General features: G+C 43.2%; 1 long non-coding RNA gene across 1 annotated transcript; it reads right to left on the minus strand.

Moving 5' to 3' along the window:
• Window positions 1–18,482: 18,482 nt before the first annotated feature.
• LOC310688116 lies at window positions 18,483–24,330 on the minus strand. The gene is made up of 2 exons (XR_014516787.1): window positions 19,866–24,330; window positions 18,483–19,305 (listed from the first exon to the last, which is right to left on the minus strand). It is a non-coding gene; the product is annotated as an uncharacterized lncRNA (long non-coding RNA).
• Window positions 24,331–24,684: the final 354 nt, after the last annotated feature.

Below are 24,684 nucleotides of genomic sequence, written 5' to 3' on the forward strand. Positions count from 1 at the left end.
CTTCTGGACTGTGTTTCTTTTGTAAAAAACCGGGGCACGTGAAAGCAGCTTGTCCCCAGTTGGGTAACAAAAAATCTCCCGTCCTCACCTCCACCCCTGCTGTGCGGATGATCCAGCGGTCAAGAGGAAGATTGGGAGGAGGAACAGTTAAAATCTGGAGTGGAGCAGAGTTTGGCTCTGGAGAAGGGTGGGGTAACACCTGATGTTAATAAAGCTGAAACACCTGCAGTCCCAGTAACCGCTGTTAATGTGGGGCCGGTGAGTGCGGGGAGTAATCTGAAAACACCCCATGTGAATTGGGCGAATTTGGAGTTTTCAGCGGAACCCACAAAGGACTTTGATGCCTCTGTCGAACTGGGGGATATGGGAGAGTTTGCTGCTGAGCAAAGAGCAGACCCCTCCTTGCAGGAGTGCTGGGAGGCGGTTGGGGCTCCCCTGCGGGGAGCGAAGAGGGCACAATTTGTGTATAAAAAAGGACTTTTGTATCGGCAATTTGTACCAAAAAAGGTGAAGGACAAAGACTTTGTCTTACAACTAGTGGTGCCAGAAAAGAAGCAGTCCACTGTTCTCAGTTTGGCGCATGAGGATGGCTTAGCAGGCCATATGGGACTACAAAAGACTTTAGAGAGGCTGAGTCGTTATTTTTACTGGCCTGATGTATATCAAACTAACGCATATGTGCGCTCTTGTGTAATATGTCAGAAGGTGGGAAATGACCGTGATAATCTGCCCAATGAGTTACAAAGTGTCCCCTTAGAAGCAAATGTTTTGGAAAAGTGGGGAGTTGATTTGGTGGGTCCCTTACCAAAAACCCGCTCAGGAAAGCAATACCTGTGTATAATAATAGACTATGCGTCTCGTTACGTTTGGGGGACAAGTTTGGCTAACACTTCTGCTAATAACCTGGTGAAAGCTTTAATTTCTGCCTTTTGTTCTTTAGGAATTCCTAAAGTTTTGGTGAGCGACTTGGGAACTAATTTCATGGCTAAGTTAACCCAGGAGGTTTTGCGGATGTCTGAGGTGCGCCACCATACCTCCATTGCTTATCAGCATCAGGGAAATGGGTTGGTGGAAAGAGTACAAAAGACCTTAGTCCAGATGTTACGCAAATATGCTTTGGCTCATGGTTCCAGTTGGGACCAAGATTTACCCTTGGTGGTGGCTGCTTATAATGATGCCCATCAAAGGAGTTTGGGCTTTGCACCCAATCAGTTAATTTTTGGAAGGCTTCTGAATACCCCTCTTTCAATGCTTCGCAAAGAGTGGGAAGGTTCTGAGGAAGAGATAAAATTACCTTCTGTCAGTGAATATTTTGCTCAATTAAAAGGAACCCTGGCAGATGTTTGGCAATTGGCCAAAGAGAATTTAGAGAATGCCCGATTAGATCAAAAGAAGATATATGATGCCAGGGCTGTGTGCAAACAGTTTGAGGTGGGAGACCAGGTATGGATTTTGCGTCCGTCCCGTCCTCACAAGTTGGACGTGAAATGGCAAGGTCCGGGTGTTGTAGAAGCAAGACTGAGCTCTGTGCGTTATCTGGTAAGCTGCAAGGAATTGCACCCCACAGCTCGGGAGTATCATGTAAATTCCTTGAAGGAATATGTGGAACAAAAGATCTCAGTGCTGGCCATTACGCAGAGTCAGGAGGAGGTACCTTCTTCACCTGTTGATCTTTTAACTGAGTATAAACAGGCTGGAGCGGTTTCGGATGTTTTACAGTTGCCTATTTTAAGTGAAACCCAGGCTAAAGAGCTTTATGAGGCACTGCAACCTTATAGCAACACCTTCAGCACTAAGCCGGGTAGGACTCACTTGGCTCAGCATCATTTTGTTACGGGGGAAACCCCCCCCCCCATTTCCTCACGTCCTTACCGAGTTGGTGAAGCTATTGCCCAGAACATTGAGTCCGAATTGAAGGAAATGCTGGAATTGGGGGTTATAGAACCTAGTAAAAGTGCTTGGGCTTCTCCTATAGTGCTGGTTCCAAAACCCGACGGTTCCATTCGTTTTTGTGTGGACTATCGGAAGATTAACACTGTTACTGTTCCTGATGTGTTTCCCTTACCTAGGATTGACACACTGATTGAGAAGCTGGGATGTGTGAAATTCATTACAGCCATGGATTTGACAAAAGGGTATTGGCAAATCCCGCTGTCTCCAGAAGCTTCTGAAAAATCTGCCTTCATTACCCATGTAGGCCTGTACCAGTTTAAAGTGTTACCGTTTGGATTGCGAAATGCTCCTGCAGCTTTCCAAAGGTTGATTAATTCTTTGATTCATGATATGAGTGAATTCTGCTGTGCTTACTTGGATGATTTAGCGATCTTTTCTGAATCATGGCCAGAACACCTTAAACACCTGCAGAGAGTTTTGGCCCGTTTACAAGAGGCAAATCTGACCGTAAAAATGTCAAAATGCCAGTTTGCTCAAGGAGAAGTGGTGTATTTGGGATTTAGAGTGGGGTCGGGGAGCATCAAAACTTTGGAGGCCAAGGTGCAATGCGTTCAAGAGTGGCCCCGCCCTGTGGTGAAAAAAGATGTGCAGTCCTTCATAGGGCTGGTAAATTATTACAGGAGGTTCATCAATCACTTCGCGACCCTGGCAGCTCCTCTCACTAACCTTTGCAAGAAATTTTTGCCAGTTAATATAGAATGGACTGAGGAGTGTCAAAGGGCTTTTGATTTGTTAAAACATGCCCTGGTGAGCTCTCAAGACATGTTGGCCCCAGATCAGAGACGGCCGTTTAAAGTGCAAACTGATGCCAGTCAGACTGGGCTGGGAGCCGTTTTGCTCCAAGAAGATGAAGAAGGAAATTGGCGTCCCGTGGTTTATCTTAGTAAGAAATTGATAACCAGGGAACAAAATTATTCAACCATCGAGAAAGAGTGTTTTGCTTTGGTCTGGGCTCTGACCAAATTGCGTCCTTATCTGTGGGGTAACTCTTTTGAAGTCCAAACTGATCACTCTCCACTGTGTTGGCTGGAGAGAGTAAAAAATTCTAACCAGAAATTGCTTAGATGGAGCATGGCCCTGCAGGATTTCCAGTTTAAAGTTACTCATATTGCTGGGAGGGACAATGTGGTTGCTGACACTTTATCTAGGATGTACCAATCTGTTAAATGAAGTGGGGGTGCTGCTAGTCATGTATGTTCTAAAGCTGCTAGAACCCCCTGGACCGGAAAATCTACCTCAGTGTAAATAGTTTGGGATGAAATTACGGGACTTAACCCTGTTATTTCATCTTAAAGGGGAGGGTGTAGTAAAGTAGACAATATTTAGAAATCATTCCTTGGTCAAGTAAAAAAAAAGTTACTTTCTGAAAAAGTAACCTCGCCAGCCAGTGTGCTCAAGAAACCTGTTCTGGCCGGAGAGCAAAGACAGGTGAGGGAGGGGCAGCTGGGGGCGAAGGTTTTACCACAAGTGAACATGCTCAACTCTTGGCCAATGTGTGTTTTGTTGATGGTGATGCAATTAGAGAAAACTTCTTTTTTTGCAAGGCATTGCCAGAAAAAACAACAGGAGAAGAAATTTTTCGGGTCACATCAGAACACCTTGAACAAGGAGGTCTTATGTGGGAAAACTGCACACGTGTCTGCACCGATGGAGCTGCAGCCATGGTCGGGCGCACCAAAGGCTTTGTAAGCAGAGTGAAGGAAAGAAATCCAGATGTGATTGTTACGCATTGTTTTTTACACCGTGAGGCCCTCGTAGCCAAGACTTTACCAGCAGACCTAGTTCATTGAGCTCAATAGGAAAGTAAACAGCGACCTCCTGTGGCCATTACTGGAATAGACCTCTATAGGAAAACAAACAGTGCCCTTGTGTGGCCATTTCTGGAATAGACCTCAATAGGAAAATAGACAGTGCCATCGTGTGGCCATTACTGGAATAGACCTCAATAGGAAAGTAAACAGTGCCATCGTGTGGCCATTACTGGAATAGACCTCAATAGGAAAGTAAACAGTGCCATCGTGTGGCCATTGCTGGAATAGACCTCAATAGGAAAATAAACAGTGCCCTTGTGTGGCCATTACTGGAATAGACCTCAATAGGAAAGTAAACAGTGCCATCGTGTGGCCATTACTGGAATAGACCTCAATAGGAAAATAAACAGTGCCCTTGTGTGGCCATTGCTGGAATTGACCTCAATAGGAAAATAGACAGTGACCCTGTGTGGCAATTTGTGGAATAGACCTCAATAGGAAAATAAACAGTGCCCTTGTGTGGCCATCAGTTTTCTATACATTAAAGGCGGCCTGAGAGGGAAAGCAATGGAGATTTGAAGTGTTATTTCATATAAATAATAAATAATAATTAGAATTATTATTATCACAGGTATTTCCACTGGAGTTGCTTCTCCCCCCAATTAGAACAAATAAAAATACTATACTGTTAAGGCTTAGGGTGTCCCACTTGGGTGGGTGTGATTAATAATAATAATAATTTAACAGTTAATACTAATAATTTTTTACTATTTTCCAGCCACCGACAGAGTATTATTTTTAAAAAAAAATTGTATACTTACTACAAACTTCCCTCACCCCTTTAGCAGGATAACCATAATAATTATAATGATAACAATTTAAAAATGAAGGATAATCCTCATTTCTTCCCCTTCCCCAGCTGCTCCACACATAATATTAAAAACGGGACAAAACATACTGTACTGCAAACTTTACCACGCCTTTTCTAATAATAAAAATAAAAATATTTTAAAAAGTAATTCTAATAATCCTTAATTGTAATAAAAACGCGCCAAAACTTACTTGGCGTCCAGGGCGTGGGAAACCGCTGAGGAGAATCGGCTGGGAAACACCTGGGAGGAGAAAAAGCGGGAAAGTGCTGGCCCCGCCCACCGCGCTCAAGAAAACGCGCCCAAGGCCTGGCCCCGCCCACAGCCCGACCTCAGATTGGCCCAAAGGCCGACCTATCGCCGCCGAGTCTACTGCTGCTGCGAATGCTGGACGCGTGCGCTGAGCGATGGGCTTCCTAGGACGGCCATTTTGGACCAGGGCAACGGGACGGGGAAGAAGGGGGGAAGGGCAGAAGAGGCGCCACGCCGCCATGTTGGTTGAGAGCCTTCGACGGCGATAGGTCGGCCTTTGGGCCAATCCCAGGTCGGGCTGTGGGCGGGGCCATGCCTTGGGCGCGTTTTCTCCTCAGCGTCTCCTTCGCCATTTCCTCGAAGGGAGCGCGTGAGTTTGGTCGAGTTTTTAAGACTCTCTTTTGTTGGGAGAGGGCGGGAAATGATAATAAAGGGTTATCATCATTGTTTTTTAAGTTATTATTAGTATTATTACTATTATTACTATTATTGGGAAAGGCTTAGGGAAGTTTGTAATTTATTACGTTTTGTCGAATTATTTAAGATTCTGCTGGGGAAGGGAAAGAAATGAGAATTATCCATCATTTTTAAATGGTTTTTATTGTAATGCGTATTCTTATTAAAGGGTGAGGTAATTTTGTCGTTTTTTAAAATACTCTAGGTGACTGGGAAAGAGTAATACATTATTATTATCGTTAATTTTATTATTGTTATTTATTATAAAAGGGTGGGGAAAGTTTGTAGTGTATGATTTATTTTCGGCTTCAGAAAAATATTCTGATGGTGGCTGGTAAATAGTAATACATTATTAATATCATTAAATGTTTAATTATTATTAATATTATAAATCACAGCCACCCAAGGGGGACATGGCCTCTTCCCCCCTAAGCCTTAGCAGTATATTCCTTTTATATATTGGAATTGGGGGGAAAAGCAACTCCAGAGTAACTGTCTGTTATCATTATAATTATTCATTCTTTATATAAAATAAAGTGTCGATCTCCATTGCTTTCCCCCTCAGGCCGCCCTTAATGTATTTGAAACTGCTTGAAGCGGTGCCTTTGTAACCAGCTAATTCCTCCAGATCGCAATTCCTCCACTTATTAATAATATTATTATTATTAAATGAACCCTTGTGGTTCCTTCACTGATTCCTGCCTTGCGGGGGGTGGGACTGGATGACCCTTGGGCTCCCTTCCAGCTAGATGTACCATTATGTGATTCTTGGGGAAGTGATTCAGAAAGAAGAAACCAGAAGAAACACTAAAAAATAAAGGTCAAAAGCAAATTTCTTCCAGTTAGTCCATATAGGGAAGGGAGTCTCCTATCCTACTTTATTCTTTCTTTTATTGGAATGTTGGCTAGACATATATGTTTGCTTTGATGTCGACCCCTCCTTCCCTTCTTGTTAAAATAATTGCCATTAATGATATTTTTAGGTCTGCTTTGCTTAATTCCTGCTCTGAAAAGGAGGAGGAGGAGGAGGAGGAGGAGGAGGAGGAAATTTCGCGTGATGAAGGGAGAAGAGGAGATGGCGGAAAAGACATGAAGGTAAAAGGTAAAAAATAGAAATACATATTAATATATAACATTTAAGAACATTTTTCAACAACCCCACTCCTGATATACCACTCCCACCCAAGTGGGGCTTGGCCCTATCCCCCCTAACCACCACAGTACTGTACAGTAAAAATATAGTAAGATAAGTTGTTTTTTTTGATTGGGGTAGGCTAGAGCCTCCTGGCTTCTCCTATGCTGGTGAGGTATGTCTCCTTTTTCCTGTTCTTGTTAGGCTATCAAAAGGTGACAAAGCAATGGGTTTGAAACTTAATTTATTCAGATGAACCATTGCTTTAACAAGGTAATTACTCAAGGCACCTATTTTTAATCTATCAATTTATCAACAAAATCCAACAAGAGATACAAAAGTTGAACACTTGCACGTTAAATCTTAAGATAAATGTTTTGGAAGAGGCAAAAATAAAAAAAGATAATTAATTCGAAAGGAAGCACAGTGAATTAGAGAGGCAGAGCTGGTAGGTTTGTCTAATGGAGCATCCAAAACCCGTTTTGGGTCTAGAAGACCCTGTTTGCCCTCTCACCCTAGACTTAATGGCAACCCTCCATTGCTTTTATGTTTCGATTTTTTGAGCAGATACTCTGAGTTGAACACCACAAGAAGAAATGGGGATCAGCCCCTGCTGTAGTGGACAGCAGTAGAAGCTATTTGAGTAATTCAGATCAATAATGTTGGAATAGTTAATGTTTACAAACCAGCAACTTGACACTAGTTTTGGACCCTTGCAGCAGCTTGCAATGTCAAGAGAGGTGCTCTAAAGAAAAGCACTTTCTACATTTCTGAGCCTTCAGAGTAGACTCATGGTTTTTCCATTGCCTGCAGGTTAGTATATCTGCAATCAGCCCAAGAACTTCAGGCAGGAATAAAGGGGATGGCAAGCGGGGCTTCCTGGCGGAAACGAACTTGCAGCTGCAGAAGGGTGGGTTTCTGCCTTGTGGCAGGTTGGACTGGATGACCCTTGGGGTCCCCCTTCCCGATATATACTCACCCACTCACCCACCATCATATGATTCTTTTGAAACTGTTTCTGAATAGTTTGGGGGTGGTTGTGCGTGTCAGCCCTTAAAAATAAACTTTGCAATGTGCTCCACAGCAGGGGCAAAGGAAAGATTTAAGACTGTCTCCCGCTATGCACCCAGGCTGATAGCCCCAATGGCATGAGAATAAGTGGGCTGAGCCCTTGCAAGAGGGGCCACAACAAAAAGCCAGTTGAATTATTTACATTGACAAACACTGGCACGTATTTGTATGCATTTAGGAAACTTACAGCAGTTTGTAATGTTAAGAGAGGTGTTTAAAACAAAAAACACTTTATTCACTCATGAGCATTCCCTTGGAGTAGGCTCATGGTTCTTTCCTTTTCTGGAGGCATAAATGTTCTTAGCAGATGTACAATCCCCCCGAAGGCTGTAGGCCTCCTCCTGACTGTTGAAATGCTCCTGGGGAGACTGTAAGCTGCACCTCCTCCGCTGCCAGTCAGGAAAAGGGGATGGCAAGGGGTGCTTCGTGGCGCAACTTGCAGCTGCAGTTTAAAGTGCCTGAAAAGTACAATTTCAAAGGGCAACACTGACAGCACAACCAATGTTTGTGGTTTTTCTCCTGCATATTCCTGCCTTGCCGTGGGTTGGGCTGGATGACCTTTGGGGTCCCTTCCGTATATAGATATATATGCAGCATCATAGGATGTAAGTGCTTAGTATGAGCACAAAGGCTACAGGGGGATCTCCATAAGGGACGCATGCATATTCTTAAGAGCAGCAAAGTGGAACACAAAGCAGAACCATTAAAACATAACCTACCAGTTTGTTGTATGATGGGAAACAAGTACCCCTTCACAGCCTGCTACTTTATTCTGTCTTGCATAGCAATACAAATGATAGCTGCTTGTTATATACTCCACAGTTCATCTGAAAGAAATCAGGCCCGCAGGTTAGGTGCCTTACTTTATGTCATAATTTGTGGATCTATTATCACCCATATTTCTCTTGTAAAAGCCTACCTAAGCATGGAAAACAAAAGGGTGGGGAAAAACGAGGGTTTCTGAAATGAGTGGGTTTTCCAGTACACACTTCAGGGCAGAAGGGGGAGATGGAGAGAATGCTGTGCCTTCTCCCCCCTAATCTGTCTTCCGTACCTAATCATGGCGGACAAAAGTGCAACCTTCAGTGCCTGCCCGGAAGAGGAGTAGCACCCATACAGAGAACGGTAGGAGCCGAATTCTCCAGGGATCTTCTGGGTATGGAGGGGTGAGGGTTTTCTTCACTAACACCCGCGTGCAGTGCATACACAACTGTAGAGACGAGTCAGAATAAACAGGCTTCCAAAAAAGTATAGTCTTTCTAGCCTAAATTCCCAAATTCCCGTAACCCTGGGGTCAGGAAGTCAGTGTTGTTTTTGGACTGCCAAGCAGTGAACACCTGCCAATGCTCTGAAGCTACAGGTGCAGTAAAATCTCTTTGAGATGTTTTCTCTAATGAAAATGGTGCATCTAGACAGGTGCACAACAACCTGGACAATTTGGGGTTGGAGTAAAGAAGGCCACGGAAAGCAGATTTTAACTAGGGATCAAAGGTCGCAAAGAAGGGACGCGGGTGGTGCTGTGGGTTAAACTGCAGCTTCCTGGGTGAACTTACAGCTCCGGAAGAGGTGAGGATCCCTGAAGTAATGCTCCTGGGGAGACTGTAAGCAGCACCTGCTACGCTCCACGTCAGGAAAAGGGGATGGCAAGGGGTGCTTCATGCCGCAACTTGCAGCTAAAGTTTTAAGTGCCTGAAAAGTGCAATTTCAAAGGGCAACACTGACAGCACAACCAATGTTGGTGGTTTTTCTCTTGCATATTCTTGCCTTGCCGTGGGCTGGTGCTGGATGACCCTTGAGGTCTCTTCCAGATGAAGCATCATAGGATTCTTTTGATTTGTGCTTCAGAAAAAAGTAACAGGAAAACATAAATTTCAGTTAGTTGTATGATTGCCAACTACTTGCCCTTCCATGGTTGCTACTTTATTGCGCCTGTTTTATACCCCTACACTTTCAGTACATCTGAAATAAATCTGGCGCATTGATATTTCTCTGTATGGGCTGTGCTTTGTTCATTAGTGTCATTCGGTACAAGGCATGGAAAGGTTTGGGAAAATGAGGGCTTTTAAAAAGAGTGGGCTTCCCTCCACAAACTTCAAGGAAGAAGTGGCAGATGGAGAGAACGCTCTGCCTTGTCCCCCCTAATCTGTCTTCCCTCTATTACTATGACAGACAAGGTCTTCAACCCACCTTAAGCATCTGCATGGATGAGGAGGAGCACCCATTCTGAGCATGGTAGGAGCCAAATAGTCTTGGGATTTTCTGGGTTTGAGAGGGTGAGTGTTTGGACAGGACTCCTGCCTCCTAAAGCAGTGCACTTACACCAGGGACGGACTGCGGTTTTCTTGAACACCAGTGTGCAGTGTATACACAACTGTAGAAATGAGTCAGAATAAATACGCTTCCAAAAATGTTTAGTCTTTATCCTCTAGCCCTATTTGCCCTAACCCTGGGGTCAGGAAGGCAGTTATCTTTTGGGACTGCTCTGCAATGCACACCTGAGTCTGCAGGTGTAGAAAATTATGAGATGTTTCCTTTAATGAAAATGCTACTTCTAACCAGATGCACAACAAGCAGGACAATTTGGGGTTGGAGTAATAAAGTAAATAAAGTTGGAGTAATAAAAGCCATGGAAAGTCTACATTTACATTGACAGACACCGTAATCATTTACGTTTACAAACACTGGCACGTATTTGTATGCATTTAGGAAACTTACAGCAGTTTGTAATGTTCAGAGATGTGTTTAAAACAAAAAACACTTTATTCACTCATGAGCATTCCCTTGGAGCAGGCTCATGGTTCTTTCCTTTCCTGGAGGCATAAATGTTCTTAGCAGATGTACAATCCCCCCGAGGGCTTCAGGCCTCCTCCTCTGTGTTGGAAGGCTCCTGGGGAGACTGTAAGCAGCACCTCCTCTGCTCTCTGTCAGGAAAAGGGGATGGCAAGGGGTGCTTCATGGCACAATTTGCAGCTGCAGTTTTAATTGCCTGAAAAGTGCAATTTCAAAGGGCAACACTGACAGCACAACCAATGTTGGTGGTTTTTCTCCTGCATATTCCTGCCTTGACGTGGGATGCGTGTCTGGTCTCTTCCAGATGTAGACATATACACCATCACACGATTCTTTTTGAAAGGGGTTCAGAAAAAAGGAACAGAAATAAAATTCCTTTAAGTTACTTGTATGATGGCAAATTTGCCTCACTTTAGGCAGTGACACCTAACAGTTTAATGCTACCATATTTTGGTACTGTCTTGCGTAGAAATACAAACGATGGGTGCCTGTTTTATACTTCTAATCGTTCAGTTCATCTGTAAGAAATCGGGTCAACTGATAGTTCTATGTATGTGCTTTGCTGGGACGCAGATAGCATTATCTGTATCCTGATTGGGCTTTTCAATGAAATGATGAAAGAATGCCAAATGCACATAAGTAAAGAATTAGGACCAATTAGGAACTTTCTTACGGAATGTGTGGGTTTGCTAGTAGGCCTGACAGAGCTCATCAGGAAGGGAGCAATCTCACACCCCCACTCCAGCGGCTGAAATTCCAACAGAGCCCAGTATCTCAGAGGTGGTCCCAAAGAGAGCCACTCCCATGTCTACCAACAGTCGAACCACACACCCCTCACTTAAAAAGAAGCATCGCCACCAAAGAATATACCCACTTCACAAGAAGAAGTCTAAAAACATAAAAGTGGGAAGGCGGACTAAGAGTCATACACGAACTAAGAAATTCAATTTTTCTAAGTTATTCAAGCTCCTGGAGAATCCCACAATAAAGGAATCAAATACAAAGAATACTAAATCCGTGACGCCAAAACAGAGCATTATCCAGCAACCTAAAGTGACAAGTGCATCACAATCCCCTAACCCTCAATCAACGAAAGATCAGAACGAACAACTAGATAAAGACCGGCAAACCTCCTCTGCTACTGTGGAGACTAACACCTGTTGGGTTGGAATAACGACAGACGAGTAGCAGGTGTCATGTGAGAGAGGCGTCTACCGGGGCGAGCCCCGTGAACTCTCTTTTATTGAATATTTCAAACATTGCCACAGGTGTGCTTGTGGCTGATTGGTTGATACAAAAACAAAGCAACTTGTTGCTGATTGGTTAACATAAGTACAAGGCGGGAATTACATGTGATCATTAATCACCGATAGATTAAGGGCTGGGAAACGAAGGTGGAACTAGACAGGCATGAAACCTCCTAATCAAATTATAACTAAAGATTAATATAACATGACTAAAACAATTACTAATGATTGATCATAACATGAAAGAATATAATAAGTGAATTCCATAGATGTGTCAGCTGTGCATTAAGTACAGGTCATAGTGTTTTTCATGAACTCAAGATGAACTGAGCAAGGAAGGAATGTCTTGGTGTTTGGAACAGGTTCGTACAGTGTGTGCAGGAGCAGAGGAAAGCTTAAAAGCAAGACTTCCCAGAATGCAAGAGAAAAGAAGCAATGCTTCCCCATAATGCAACAGTTATGTGCAGAGAGAGGATTTCCCTTTAAACACCCCCATTCGCAATAAGATAACTCAGAACAATCAAACGCTGATCCTCAACAGAAGCAGATTGGTTATCTGCCCTATGTACAACCGTACAGAATTACATTCACTGGACCCACAAAGAACGTATATATTCAAAAAAATTGACTTAGTACTCTTATTACAACGTAATGTTATCAATGTAGATTTTCTCCCAAATGACAATAAGTATAATCGAGTGATGCTGACATTGAAAGATGACTCGACTGCAAAATAAATATTAATTAATAAGGAAAAGTTGCAAAGGGTGGGCCTGATAGTGACTCGCCTATTCGAAGTGCCCGGTCCCCCCTCGCACCTCATCAAACTAAATAAGAAAGACATCTATTCAAAGGTGGTGGAAAACAATAAAGCTGAATTTCAGAATAACTACCAGTCGCCTCACGATCTGGGTACCTCCACACACTTCTCCTCTGAAGAAAATACCTTAATTAGTCAATTCTGGACATTTCCACCTTTAATACAAGCTGAAATCCTAGAAAGATTAGAAACGCTAAGAAATAAGCTGGCCGGGAAAGACTTATAAGGAAACTAAGGTGGATGTCCAAAGAAAGAGCAAGAGCCCTTCCAAAATGATCATCTCACAAGAACTCGATTCAGCGGCTCGTCGACCACGTAACCCCTTCAGATAAAGGCAGAGATTAATCTACCTGCAATCAAGAAAGTACAACTCACAAAGGAGAACAATGCATCACTCCCTATAAGGAAAAACATGCCTAAGGAAACCTCACCAGGCTTCTGGTCCAAAATGAGATACTTAGATGAAGCAGAATTAGGCTACAACCAGGTAGAGTACCCCCAGGAGGAGGCCTTGTATAGCAAAGGCCCAGTGTCTACCAATGTGAGCACTCTATATTTACCATCTGACACCATAGAACACCTGGGCAGCTCTCCATGTAAAGATGATAGTCGGCAGCCACGTAGAATGGTAAACTCCAACAGTACCTTGGAAGATAATTGACAATGAGTGGATCTTGGTAAAGCCAACCTTAGCTTTTTATCATGGAATATCGCAGGATGGCAAAAAAAGGCAGCTGACCCATCCTTTGCTAAATTTATCCAAGGCTATGACATAGTATTTTTACAGGAGACATGGCTCACAGGGGACCTAGAAGTTAACGGCTTTTCCTCAATGTCCCTCACAGGATCCCCAAGCACTAAAGGGGGGAGAGTCAAGGGTGGCCTAGGCATTTTAATATCTACAAGGTTGAGGGCGTCCCTAGTAAAGTTAGAGACACTGAAACACCTGGCTATGGCCTTACTAGTGAAAAGTAGATTCTTCACCCTGATTAATGTATATCTTCCCCCCCAAATTGGCAAGCAGCTGATTAAAAACACCTGGCATGGGCTGGAAACATACATTGATGGTTTGATGACTCAAACCCCTGCAACTTCAGTGCTAGTGGCTGGTGATTTTAATGCCAGAATTGGCCAGTCTGACGAAGCACTATATGCACACTTCCACGACTCGCCACCTATCGTGGAAGAAAACCACCTTATACCCACCAGACTCTCAAAAGACAAGGGATGTAATTATGCAGGTCTCTGCCTATTGCGTCTTTCTAACAAGCTGGACCTGGTGATACTAAATGGGCGCAAGAATGGGGAGACTTGTGGGGAATTTACTTTTATATCAAACTCCTCAGAGCCCAGAGTTCCTAGATGTGTTTCAAATGCATGGGTCAGACTAGAAACAGGCATGATAAAAGTCGAAGCTCATATTAGTCTAACATCAATATGTAAGTGGCTAACTCTGAAACTGCTCCCCTAAGGAATAGCCCCATTGACTGAGCGACCAGTTTCAGTCTGACAGGCAGACGGCGGTCTTAAACAGTCTTCAGAAACTGGGCCTTGTTAACCTCACCTGAAGAGGGTGCACCTCCACAGGCACCTACCTTCACATGTGGTGGGAGTGCCCCAAAATCCAACCATTCTGGACGAAAATCCAACTTTTCTGGACAACAGCCACATGAGAAATATGTAAAATAACTTAAGCAAGTATTAGACATCACCCCAGAATTGGCCCTACTAAACATCTTCCAAGACAACAATGCCAATTTACACCACAAAGAACTCATAACCCACCTACTTTCAGCAGCCAGAAACACCATAACCAGACACTGGAGAGACCTGTGAGGAGTAAGCATGGACCAATGGTACCAAATAGTATGGGAAACAGCCCTACTAGAAAGATTAACTAATAAACTGAAACTGACACGGGGACAAACAGAAGACGCCTTCACCCCGGTATGGCTCCCCTTTATCAAATACACAGCCCAACAAGACAATGACAATAATCCACCAACAGCATACAATCAATACGGCTAACCTGATCCAAAACACCCACCCACCTCACTCACACACGAAAACAAAGATCACCACAGCCAATCACAAACAAACAACCACACCCTAGGCCAACCCCAACCTCTCTCACCACCAAAGGAACACAAGTGAACAGCACAAGCAACACTGACACCAAACATTAAGCAAAATAGAAACATCGTCACCCGACCCCACCCTCACCCATCTTCCCTCTCTCCACCCCTTTTGTTTGCTCCCCCTAATGTCTCAACAAATAAAACGGATTTGTAAAAATGTTACATGGAAAAAAATACGAGACATTACACTTCTGTAAAACAAGAAAATCTTTAATAAAAATAATAATTTTAAAAAAAGAAACTGGGCCTTGCTCCCCAAACCCTCCTAACTATGGGCCTTGGCCAAGCTAGATCCGCGGTTAGGCAAAGAATCATGGGCCTAGAGACAACAGGACTGTACAAGGGTCCCCAATTATAAAATCATAGAAAACGGGAGCTATGTAGCTGCTCCAGCAACATTATCTCTTATTTCCTTACATCCAGAAATGCAAGAAGGGCTTTCACTTTTGCTAGAAAGCTCGGCCTTGCCCTCACCGATTCTGGAAGGCTCCTATAGAAGAGTCCTGTACGCACAGAGACTTTGCACAAGTGGTATTAGGTTTCTGTCAGTTAGGTATTTACTCAGAAGCACCAAAAAACCTCATAGTATTTTTTTTAAAGAACAACCCCACAGCAGATATACAGAGTGGCGTAGGAAGGGGGAGTGCGGGTCACCCAGGGTGTCATCACCGAGGGGGGCGACAAAATGACAAAAATGCGTTTCTAAAGTAAATAACTAAAAATTGGGCTCACGGCACCTTTTTGAAAAAATACTTAAAACGAGTTTAGTAACGTCATCTGACAATTAATTGACCTCAAGAACTTAACATAATACATACTGGAACGTTTTAGTTCAACAAAATGCAACAAGCCGCAGCCAGGCTCTTACTTTCAAAGAATTGGAAAGGAAATTCTATACCCACAAAAGACTGGATTTGTAACTTATCTGAATTTATAGAAACGACGAAATTAACAGCAGCCACAAGACACCAGAAAAATCAGAAAATAAGGCTAGAACGGCAGTGTTTGGAAGGGTTCATGAGTAAACACTGTTCTAAGGAGAACATGTTGATATGTTTAGATTAAATTTGTAAAGAGGCCCTAGGAAAAATTAATATATTTAGAATATTAGAGATGAGATGCGTAAGATGCACTGTAAATAATAAAAGTTTAAGGGATGATGAGTATTGGAGGAGGGAAGTCACATGGGTGTATATTATTCTTTTTTCGCCTTTTTTCTGGGATATTCTATGTATTTTTGTTGGTGTGAATGATCATTATTTATTTCATAAGCAGGCAAAACAAACTAGAAAATGCCTGTTAAACTTTTTAGTTCAGTCAACAAATGCAACGCGACGCGGTTGAACTCACTTATGTAGCAGAGAGCGTAAGGATAAGGAAGGGGAGGGGGTGTTTATTTCTGCCTAAGTCTGTCTCCGCGGTTTGTACTCGAGAGTACAAACTCATCATCACTCAACCCGCAACCAATCCTATCTGCTGCCATGCCGGTCAGTCGCCCCACGTCATTCTGTTGAGTTAGTTGTGCATTATTACTGAAGCTTTTAAGTGCCGTGCCGAATTTATTTTTGTTACGTTTTTTAGTTCATTGATTCATTGTGATCATCCCCTTCTCTATGATATGGAGTCTGGTAAGTAACATAAACGGTAGGATGAATGCTATTTGTTTGTATTTGTACGTTAAGCCAAAGCTGCAAAATGAGAAATTAAGTAAAAAAAATCATTCAAAAATTCCCAGAGCCTAAAAAAGGTTTTAAGTGCTTATGCTCACAATGTTAAGTAAATGAACCAGAAAATAACCCTTGCAACTTTAAGTATCTTTTTTCCCCTTTTAATAATTTCAATGTGGGGGAGGGGGTGACAAGGAGGGTGAGAGGCTCAGAGCTGGGCAACTTTTCTTCCTCCAGTTGGAAATGACACCATCAGCTACAAACTTAGCGCAGCAACTCCCAAAACATCTTGCAGTGGCTTCCGGTTCCGGTGTGACTTAATGGAAAGGCTCCCATGACAGGAGATTAGCGGGGGGAAACGAAGAGGGCAATTATCTTTGCGAATTCCCCCCAGGGACAGCGGGTAATGGCCTTCACTCGCAGTTTTTCTCAATACCTGGCTCTTGCTCTGGCATGGATTACCATTAAGAAACAGAGGTTCTTCTGTTAAATTAAGAGTTTAATTTGAACTAGTTTACAGACGCCTCTACATTTCAAGGTCTTCAATAGATAAATAGGATTAACACGGATGAAAAGAACTATTTTTTGACAGTATTCTTGTTGATATTTTCACCCCCTCCCATTGCAAGAATCTCCTGATCTGATGTTTTGAGAAAGGAGCGGGCGGAAACTGCTCTTCTACTCTTCTGCTGCTGACTGATTGCCTGACTCTGTGTAGAGTCTTATCTCAGCAGGGGGTTTGAATATCCTTGTTGATACGTATATGGCCCCGACAGGCCAACCATAGAAGTAAAACGATTGAAAACTTCCAACAGAGGTAAAATAATTTAAAAGTCAAATAAAAACAGCTATAAAGACGGCTGTAAAAGGCTATAAAAGGCAATAAAAGGTTTGTAATCCGGAGGGTTCACGAAGGAGAAGTTGTTACAGCCGCCATCTTCTTTGGCTCCTCCTCCCTCTATGGTAGTGACTAGATGGCTGAGTCAGAGATGTAACTAACACTCACACAAGCCAGTAGTTCATTAGTCTGTAGTAGCTATTAGAAATAAACAGTTAAGCTTCCACGTTATTTATACTCTGCTGAGTCTGGTGCTCACAATACACAGTTGTGAGTCCAGTGCACTGGGACCTGCTTTCCAGGATTGGAAGGTCTCTGAAAGTGGTGCTCCAGTCACCTAGCCCAGTCGGGGCAGAACCAGTTATTGAGCCCAGTTGCTGACATCGGTTGAAAGGTGTACAGACAATTCTTCCCCTTTTACCTTCTTTGAAAATTTGGGATCATTTAAAAGCATCCAAATGGCTTTAGGATTGCTTTCCTGCAACCTTTTTCTGAGTATGGGTTTTGTACCTATGTATGTGTGCCGCTCTGTATTTAGGAACATTTTTTTGTTTTGACATCTTATAACTGGGGTGCAGGGTGTGTGTTGTATTAGCGGAGCTTCATGCTCCAGCACCGGGGGGGGGGGGCAGAGAGCAGGCGTGGACAGGGCTGTCGTGTGTCCCGGGGGCATGGGGGGCAGCCACATTGGCACCCCACCAGGATCGTGGTTCTGGGGCCAGCGCGCTCCCCCCCACTCCTCTTCCTCTGCCAGTGTGTGAAGTGCAGTTCCTTGGTGACATCTTCCCAAGCATTCATATGGTTTCTCCCCTGTATGGAATCTCTCATGTGGTTGACTAGGAGGGATCCCCTTCCCCAAAATCCTGAATTTGGAAAAACACAGGCTAACGGCTTTAATGGCTTGCTTGCTTCCCCTTTTAAGGGACTCAAGAGTCCCAAAGTTTGCTATTGCTCAGAGAATCAGCTGTGGGCTTCAGTGAAAGAAAGGCTGATCTTTTATTATTCTGTTGCAAGAGGTCACCCTCATAGGAGAGATGCCAGAACATCTAGACCATAGGAGCGTTTCAGCCCTGTTCTTGAGTTTAAAATCTAAAACAGCTTATCTCGTATTCCTTTCTTTGAATTTGTGCCATTTTGGTTTTTAAACCTTTTTGTAAAAGCAGCACTAGAATTTTCACAGTTGAGTCCTCAACCCTTTATTACTGTGCTTTGCTTTCTTCAAGCTGGGCTTTGTTTAAAACTTGCCATTTAGGTTTTGTAAATTCAGTATTAGAAACGGTACTTTTGAGCTCTCTATCCTTTATTACTGCACTTTGCTTTACCTAGGTTGAGCTAGGCTTATAATACTTCAGCATTTTGGGTTCTTCCCCTTTTTTTGAATTTTCGTCATTTAATTTTTCTATTTCCGTCTGAGAAAACTGAATAGTTCAGTGAAACGAGGTTTGTAGCCAGCATGCTTTGTTCAATTTTAGGTTTTTCTATGTTTTTTTCCTTAAGCTTTTTGATTTTTATTATTTAGTTTATTTCCACAAGCTAATATTTCTAGTCGATTACTTCTCGTTTCAGGGATTTTCACAGTATTTTTTTTTTTGTGCAATTTCTCAGTTCTGTGTTTTTTTTCTTTCTATTAGAGGAACAAATAAAAGCATAACAGCAGTACTGGAGGCATGTCATGGAGAGAATTATTGCTGTTAATATGCACTCCAGTAGAACGAGGCTTACCATTCAGAAGAGACAATGAGCACTTTGGATCTCCAAATAATGGCAATTATCTTGGTCTTTTAGAACTAGTGGCAAAATTTGATCCATTTTTACTTGCTCTTATCAGTATGGACATTCTGAATCAAGCAATCCCTCTTATTTGTCAAAAACTGTATGTGAGGAAATTGTTCAGCTCAGGACAAAAAAAGTTAAGGATGCAACTCTGGCTGATGTGAGAAAGACTGGATATTTCAAGCTTTTCAGTAGATTCCACTCCTGACATTTCACATACTGATCAGTTGACTTTAATTATCAGGTATGTATCACCTGAAGATCGTTTGCCAACACAGATTTACAGTTGAACACTAATTCAGCCGTGCTTTCTCCTATTTTACTACTGAGCTTGAAATTGACTTTAGATGCTGAGGGCAGTCTTATGACAACGCTGCCAACATGGCTGGCAAGTACGACGATATGCAGCAATAAAACATTGGGGGGGGGAAACAATTTGCAAAATTTATTCCATGCGCAGGTCACTCTTTAAATCTGGTGGGCAGTTCAGCTGTGGATTGCTGCCTTGATGCAGGGAACTGTTTTGGCATTATCAATGAAATTTATACCTTCTTTCCAAAATCCTTGCAAAAATCTTTGATGCAATTAATGCCACGGGCCAGATACCTAGATCATGGAAGGAGTCCATCATAATTCCTATATATGAAAAAGGACCACCAGAGGACCCAGGAAACTATCGTAATATCAGTTTATTATCAATCATCGGAAAAATCTATACTCGCTTCCTGCTAACCAGACTAACCCAATGGGCCGAAGATTCCAATCTGATAGGCCATGAACAGGCCGGGTTTAGACCATCTAGCCTATCTACTCCAGGACATTGACTCTTATAGAACATTACAGGTTGCAAGATTCCTGAATTCTGTTCTCTCATATAAAAGACTTCATGGAATGCAGCGTGACTATTAAAATCTAATAAACTCTATCCACCATCTTTATATTCAAGGCCACAATATGGTACATCTAGAGACCGTATGTAATGTGAAGGAGATTATGCGTTGAAGTATTTTAGTTGATATTTTAGAACGTAAAATGCTATTTTATTTACTGATTGCTTTTACCTGGTGGGCTTATAGCCGAATAAAGTGTTATCTATCTATCTTTATACCTTCTTTTCATCCTCCACAAAGAGATGGGCAGTTTATTTTTGCCACCTCAGTCTAAAGTGCCTGTCAGACTCTAGGACGGGACGCACACGCAAAAGCCACAGCAGCTGTTTTGGAAAGTTACAGTGCTATCATTGATGCCCTCCGTCATTTGTTCTGATGTTAATGGGAAGAGGGAGACCAAGCCCAGAGTTAACAGTCTCCTGCAGAAAATGGAAGAACTGGAATTTGTGTTTATGCTGCATTCTTGGACCCAGGTGCAAGGTCATTTTCACAAGGTCAGCAAAGGCCTTCAAAAACCAGACCTGTTATTGAGTTCTTGTGAGTTTGTACAGTTCACTCCTGGATCTTTTTAAGGAAAATAAGGAATGATTTTGATGAGCTTGAGAAACAAGCAAAAGCCACTTTGCCAAATGTCAACAACAAAACAAGGAGACGAAGAGTGAGGGAACGGCAAAGAAATGACAGAAGTCCACCTGATGCCTTAGATGCCCTTTCTTGAAGAGATAGGTTTAGGATAAAATCCTTTATTCCTACATTATAGATGCCAATTTGAAGCCAATTTAAAAAGAAGCAGTACTGCGTAAAGTGATGTTGCACAATCGTTTGCCGTTCTTGCTAATTTGACAGCATTGAAGCAAGAAATTCAGCAAGTTGTTGAAATGTTGGAAGCATACCCACAGAACATATTGACCTGAGACTTCTGGATGAACTTTTGCACTTGTATGTGACACAAAGCCATAGGCTTACGGCAAAGCACTTGTCTCATACAGACCTTTATCAAATTATATAGAAGGAAAAATTCAGATAGCCTTTCCTAATGTGGAAGTAATCTTGCGGCTATTTCTTAGCCTTATAGTCACCAACTGCTCAGGAGAGGAGAAATTTTCCAGAGACCTCACAACTGGAGTAGCCTAGGGCCTTCTCTTCATCTAAATCTGGCCCTGTGAAACACAACTACTACTAGCTCCTTGGTGACATCTTCCCAAGCACTGATATGGTTTCTCCCCTGTATGGAATCTCTCGTGTGGTTGACTAGGAGGGATCCCCCTCCCCAAAACCCTGAACTTGGAAGAGAGCACAGCTACTTGCTGGCTTCTCCCCACTCGCACTAGCTGCTCTGAGAAATGTGTTTCACCCTTCAGAAGCACAAATTGCTCAGCCACGGGAACAAGCATCAAACAGATCAACGTTGGAAGGAGTGGGGGGGGGGTCTCCAGACTGGAACTGTTTCTTCCAGAAATCCAGCCCGTTCCCCCGAGCACAACATTGTCTAGGGTGCAGAAAGACACACACACACACACCACAAACAGCATATTGTGGGGTGTGTTACATCAGTACAGTCAATTACAACACACTTTACTTCCTAGAGTGGACAGAGGGATGTGTAACTTCCTGTTCCTCTATAAAAGCAGAGTCACGCACCCATTTTGTCTCTATTCAATTCAACTCTGTTACGTCTCATTCATTTTGTTGTCTGAGGGCTCTCAGCCAGCAGAACTTGGACCCATCCTCACAAAGGATGTCAAGCCACGTTATATGTTTGTAACCTGAAGCTTAAAAAGATGTGTACTGTGAACAGCTTGTGAGTAAACTTGCTGTTATACTTTTAAAGACAGACTCTTAAGTCTTTATTGTATTTTAGGAGGGAGAAAAGGGGACACCAGGAGCAACCCCCCTGGGCAAACCAGATTGGATTAGTCATTTTGCAGAGATTCAAACCAATCTATCAACAACTCGCTTCCGTGAAAATAGAGGGGATTTGCTCTGCTATGTCACTCACTAGCGTGGGTGAAGGAAGGATACTTAAACAATATTTCCTTACCTATTATCCCAAACATCCCCACACGTTAATTGAAGAACTCAGTGACACAAAGCCTCAAGCAATAACTCCAAATCCAACCCCCAGAAAGCCACATTGTACAGTGACACCAAGATCAGAGAAAGTCAGTGAGCAGGCAGGCTTCCATCTCTTGGAGAGGGATCAAGGGTCCTCGCAGGCAGTTATCCCACCCTGACAGGAGCCCCATTCTTGTGTTTGGCCTCCTTCTGTTCCTGCCTTGCTCAGAGAATAGCCCAGCCTTGGCACAGCAACAGGAAGCAAAACAAAATGGCTGGCAGGAAGAGCCCCATTGGCCCTAGACCTTAAAGGTTTCTAGAATGGTGAACAGCTTGGTTTTCTTTCTCTTTTCCCCTTTGACTTTTGGAAGTTGTGTTCTTTGGAGCCAATATTTAAAAACCACACAAATTTACTGGGAAGGATATATCCCGCTCCAGCTACTGTGTTACGGGTGGGAACAGAGAAGCGACCGCCATCAGACGTGTGGATTCGTGGGCTGCATACAGGCTCAATGCTCAGGGAGCAGGGCTAGGGGGCAGGAGACCCTTCCCTCCAAGGAAGGACCAATGGGCCTGAAGGAACCAGCACCACCTGAACTGATGAGAGGCCCATTAGGCTGAAGCCCACACTTGGAAGCAGAGAGCAGGGGGGCACCTCTGATGAAACGGAGGAACTAAAAGGACATGTTTTCAGAAGCCCCAACCATCGAGACAATGCAATGCATGTTGAAGTAATGTGCTGATTGTCCAATCAAAACGACCGGGAGGAAAAGGATCTAGTGGACAGAAGCATCCAAGCTTTGCTGGCACAGGGATTAAGGTTCAACAACATGGGTTGGAATCGCAGGTGGAAAAGCTCCAGAATAAAAATGCTACTGGGTTTTGCACAGGATCTGAGGGACCAAGTACGCAAGAAAGCAAAAGCCAGCACCAAGCCCTTATCTGGCAAAATCATGCAGAAGGCAAGGTTCTATGAAACAGGGAAACCAAGTCAAGAGATAGATACGCCTTAACAAGTCGCATACCAAAAAGGTGAAGGGGTTCACAGCCCTGCTAAAGAGGAGCAACCAGGACAAACATGCCCAAGGCTGAACTGGACTACTGGAACAAGGAAGGAGCACTTCTTTTAAACTCTCTAGTGCCCCCGCGGCACCGGGCAAAGTGAGCCAAGGCCATGGCACAGAGCAGGCACTGGGAGCACCGTACAGATTCCATAGAAGATAATGTAAAAGGCCAATAAATGGCCGGGAGACTGTTTAGGAAAGAGATTTGGCGGCCAGCAGTATCAAGACCTTGCTGACACACGCATTAAGATACAACAACATGGGTACGAATTGCAGGTGGAAGATCTGGATGAATCCACAATGAATCCACTCTCCGAGATTTGCAGAATATCTTGAGGGACGAAGTACGCAAGAAAGCAAAGGCCAGCGCCAAGCCCTATTGCAGAAAGCTCTACTCCTACCACACCTGCACTTGCAACTGAATCTGCCTCGACGTCGGATACTCCCCCGGAAGAGAAGTTTCATGAAGATGTAGTGGATAGTCCTTCTTTGTGGCCTCAAATAGTTCCAGATAAGTTAAGATTGTTTTAATAGATCATGAGCCACTTCAAATGAAAAAATCAGCTTATCCTACAAATGGTAGTAATAGGGCATATTCAGATACTCATTAGACAAGAAAGTTACAAAACAACGAAACTATTAAAAGACTGGCTCTTGTACTCCAAATCAAGTGATTCAGTATTCTGGAAGCAGAGACCAGGGGGGCACCTCTGATGAAACGGAGGAACTAAAAGGACATGTTTTCAGAAGCCCCAACCATCGAGACAATGCAATGCATGTTGATGTGATGTGCTGATTGTCCGATCAAAACAACCAGGAGGAAAAGGATCTGGTGGACAGAAGCATCCAAGCTTTGCTGGCACGGGGATTAAGGTTCAACAACATGGGTAGGAATTGCACGTGGAAGACCTGAAGGAATCCAGAATAAACGCTACTGGATTTGCAAAGGATCTGAGGGACCAAGTACGCAAGAAAGCAAAAGCCAGCACCAAGCCCTTATCTGGCAAAATCATGCAGAAGGCAAGGTTCTATGAAAGAAGGGAAACCAAGTCAAGAGATAGATACGCCTTAACAAGTCGCATACCAAAAAGGTGAAGGGGTTCACAGCCCTACTAAAGAGGAGCAAACAGGACAAACATGCCCAAGGCCTTGGCACAGAGCAGGCACTGGGAGCGCCGTACAGATTCCATAGAAGATAATGTAAAAGGCCAATAAATGGCTGGGAGACTGTTTAGGAAAGAGATTTGGCGACCAGCAGGATCAACACCTTGCTGACACACGCATTAAGATACAACAACGAATTGCAGGTGGAAGATCTGGATGAATCCACAATTAACAACTCTCCGAGATTTGCAGAATATCTGAGGGACGAAGTACACAAGAAAGCAAAGGCCAGCGCCAAGCCCTATTGCAGAAAGCTCTACTCCTACCACACCTGCACTTGCAACTGAATCTGCCTCAACGTCGGATCCTCCCCCGGAAGAGACGTTTCATGAAGATGCAGTGGATGGTCCTTCTTTGTGGCCTCAAATAGTTCCAGAAAAGTTAAGATTGTTTTTAATAGCTATCATCACTATTATTTATCTTATGAAGCAATCCAAATACTATTCTTTTATTTTAGATTGTACTCCTGATGCCTCACACAAAGGAAAAACTTACTGTTGTTAAGTTTGTACACATTAACCCATTATCAAAGAGCATTTTAAAGGCTTTTTTCCAGTTACTGACACTACTCTACAAGAACAAGTGTTGTTTTGTTGGATTTTTTCAAATATCAAACTAGACAACATGCAAGGTCAAGGATATGTTAATGGCGCAAATATGAGAGGCAAAAATACAGGCCTCAAAAAAAAAAATACTGGCTATAAACCCACGTGCTTTCTACATTCGTTATGTGGCTCACAGCCTCAACTTAGTA

Source organism: Podarcis liolepis, assembly GCF_965112155.1.
Source record: "Podarcis liolepis genome assembly, chromosome: 10".
Taxonomy (NCBI): Eukaryota; Metazoa; Chordata; class Lepidosauria; order Squamata; family Lacertidae; genus Podarcis; species Podarcis liolepis.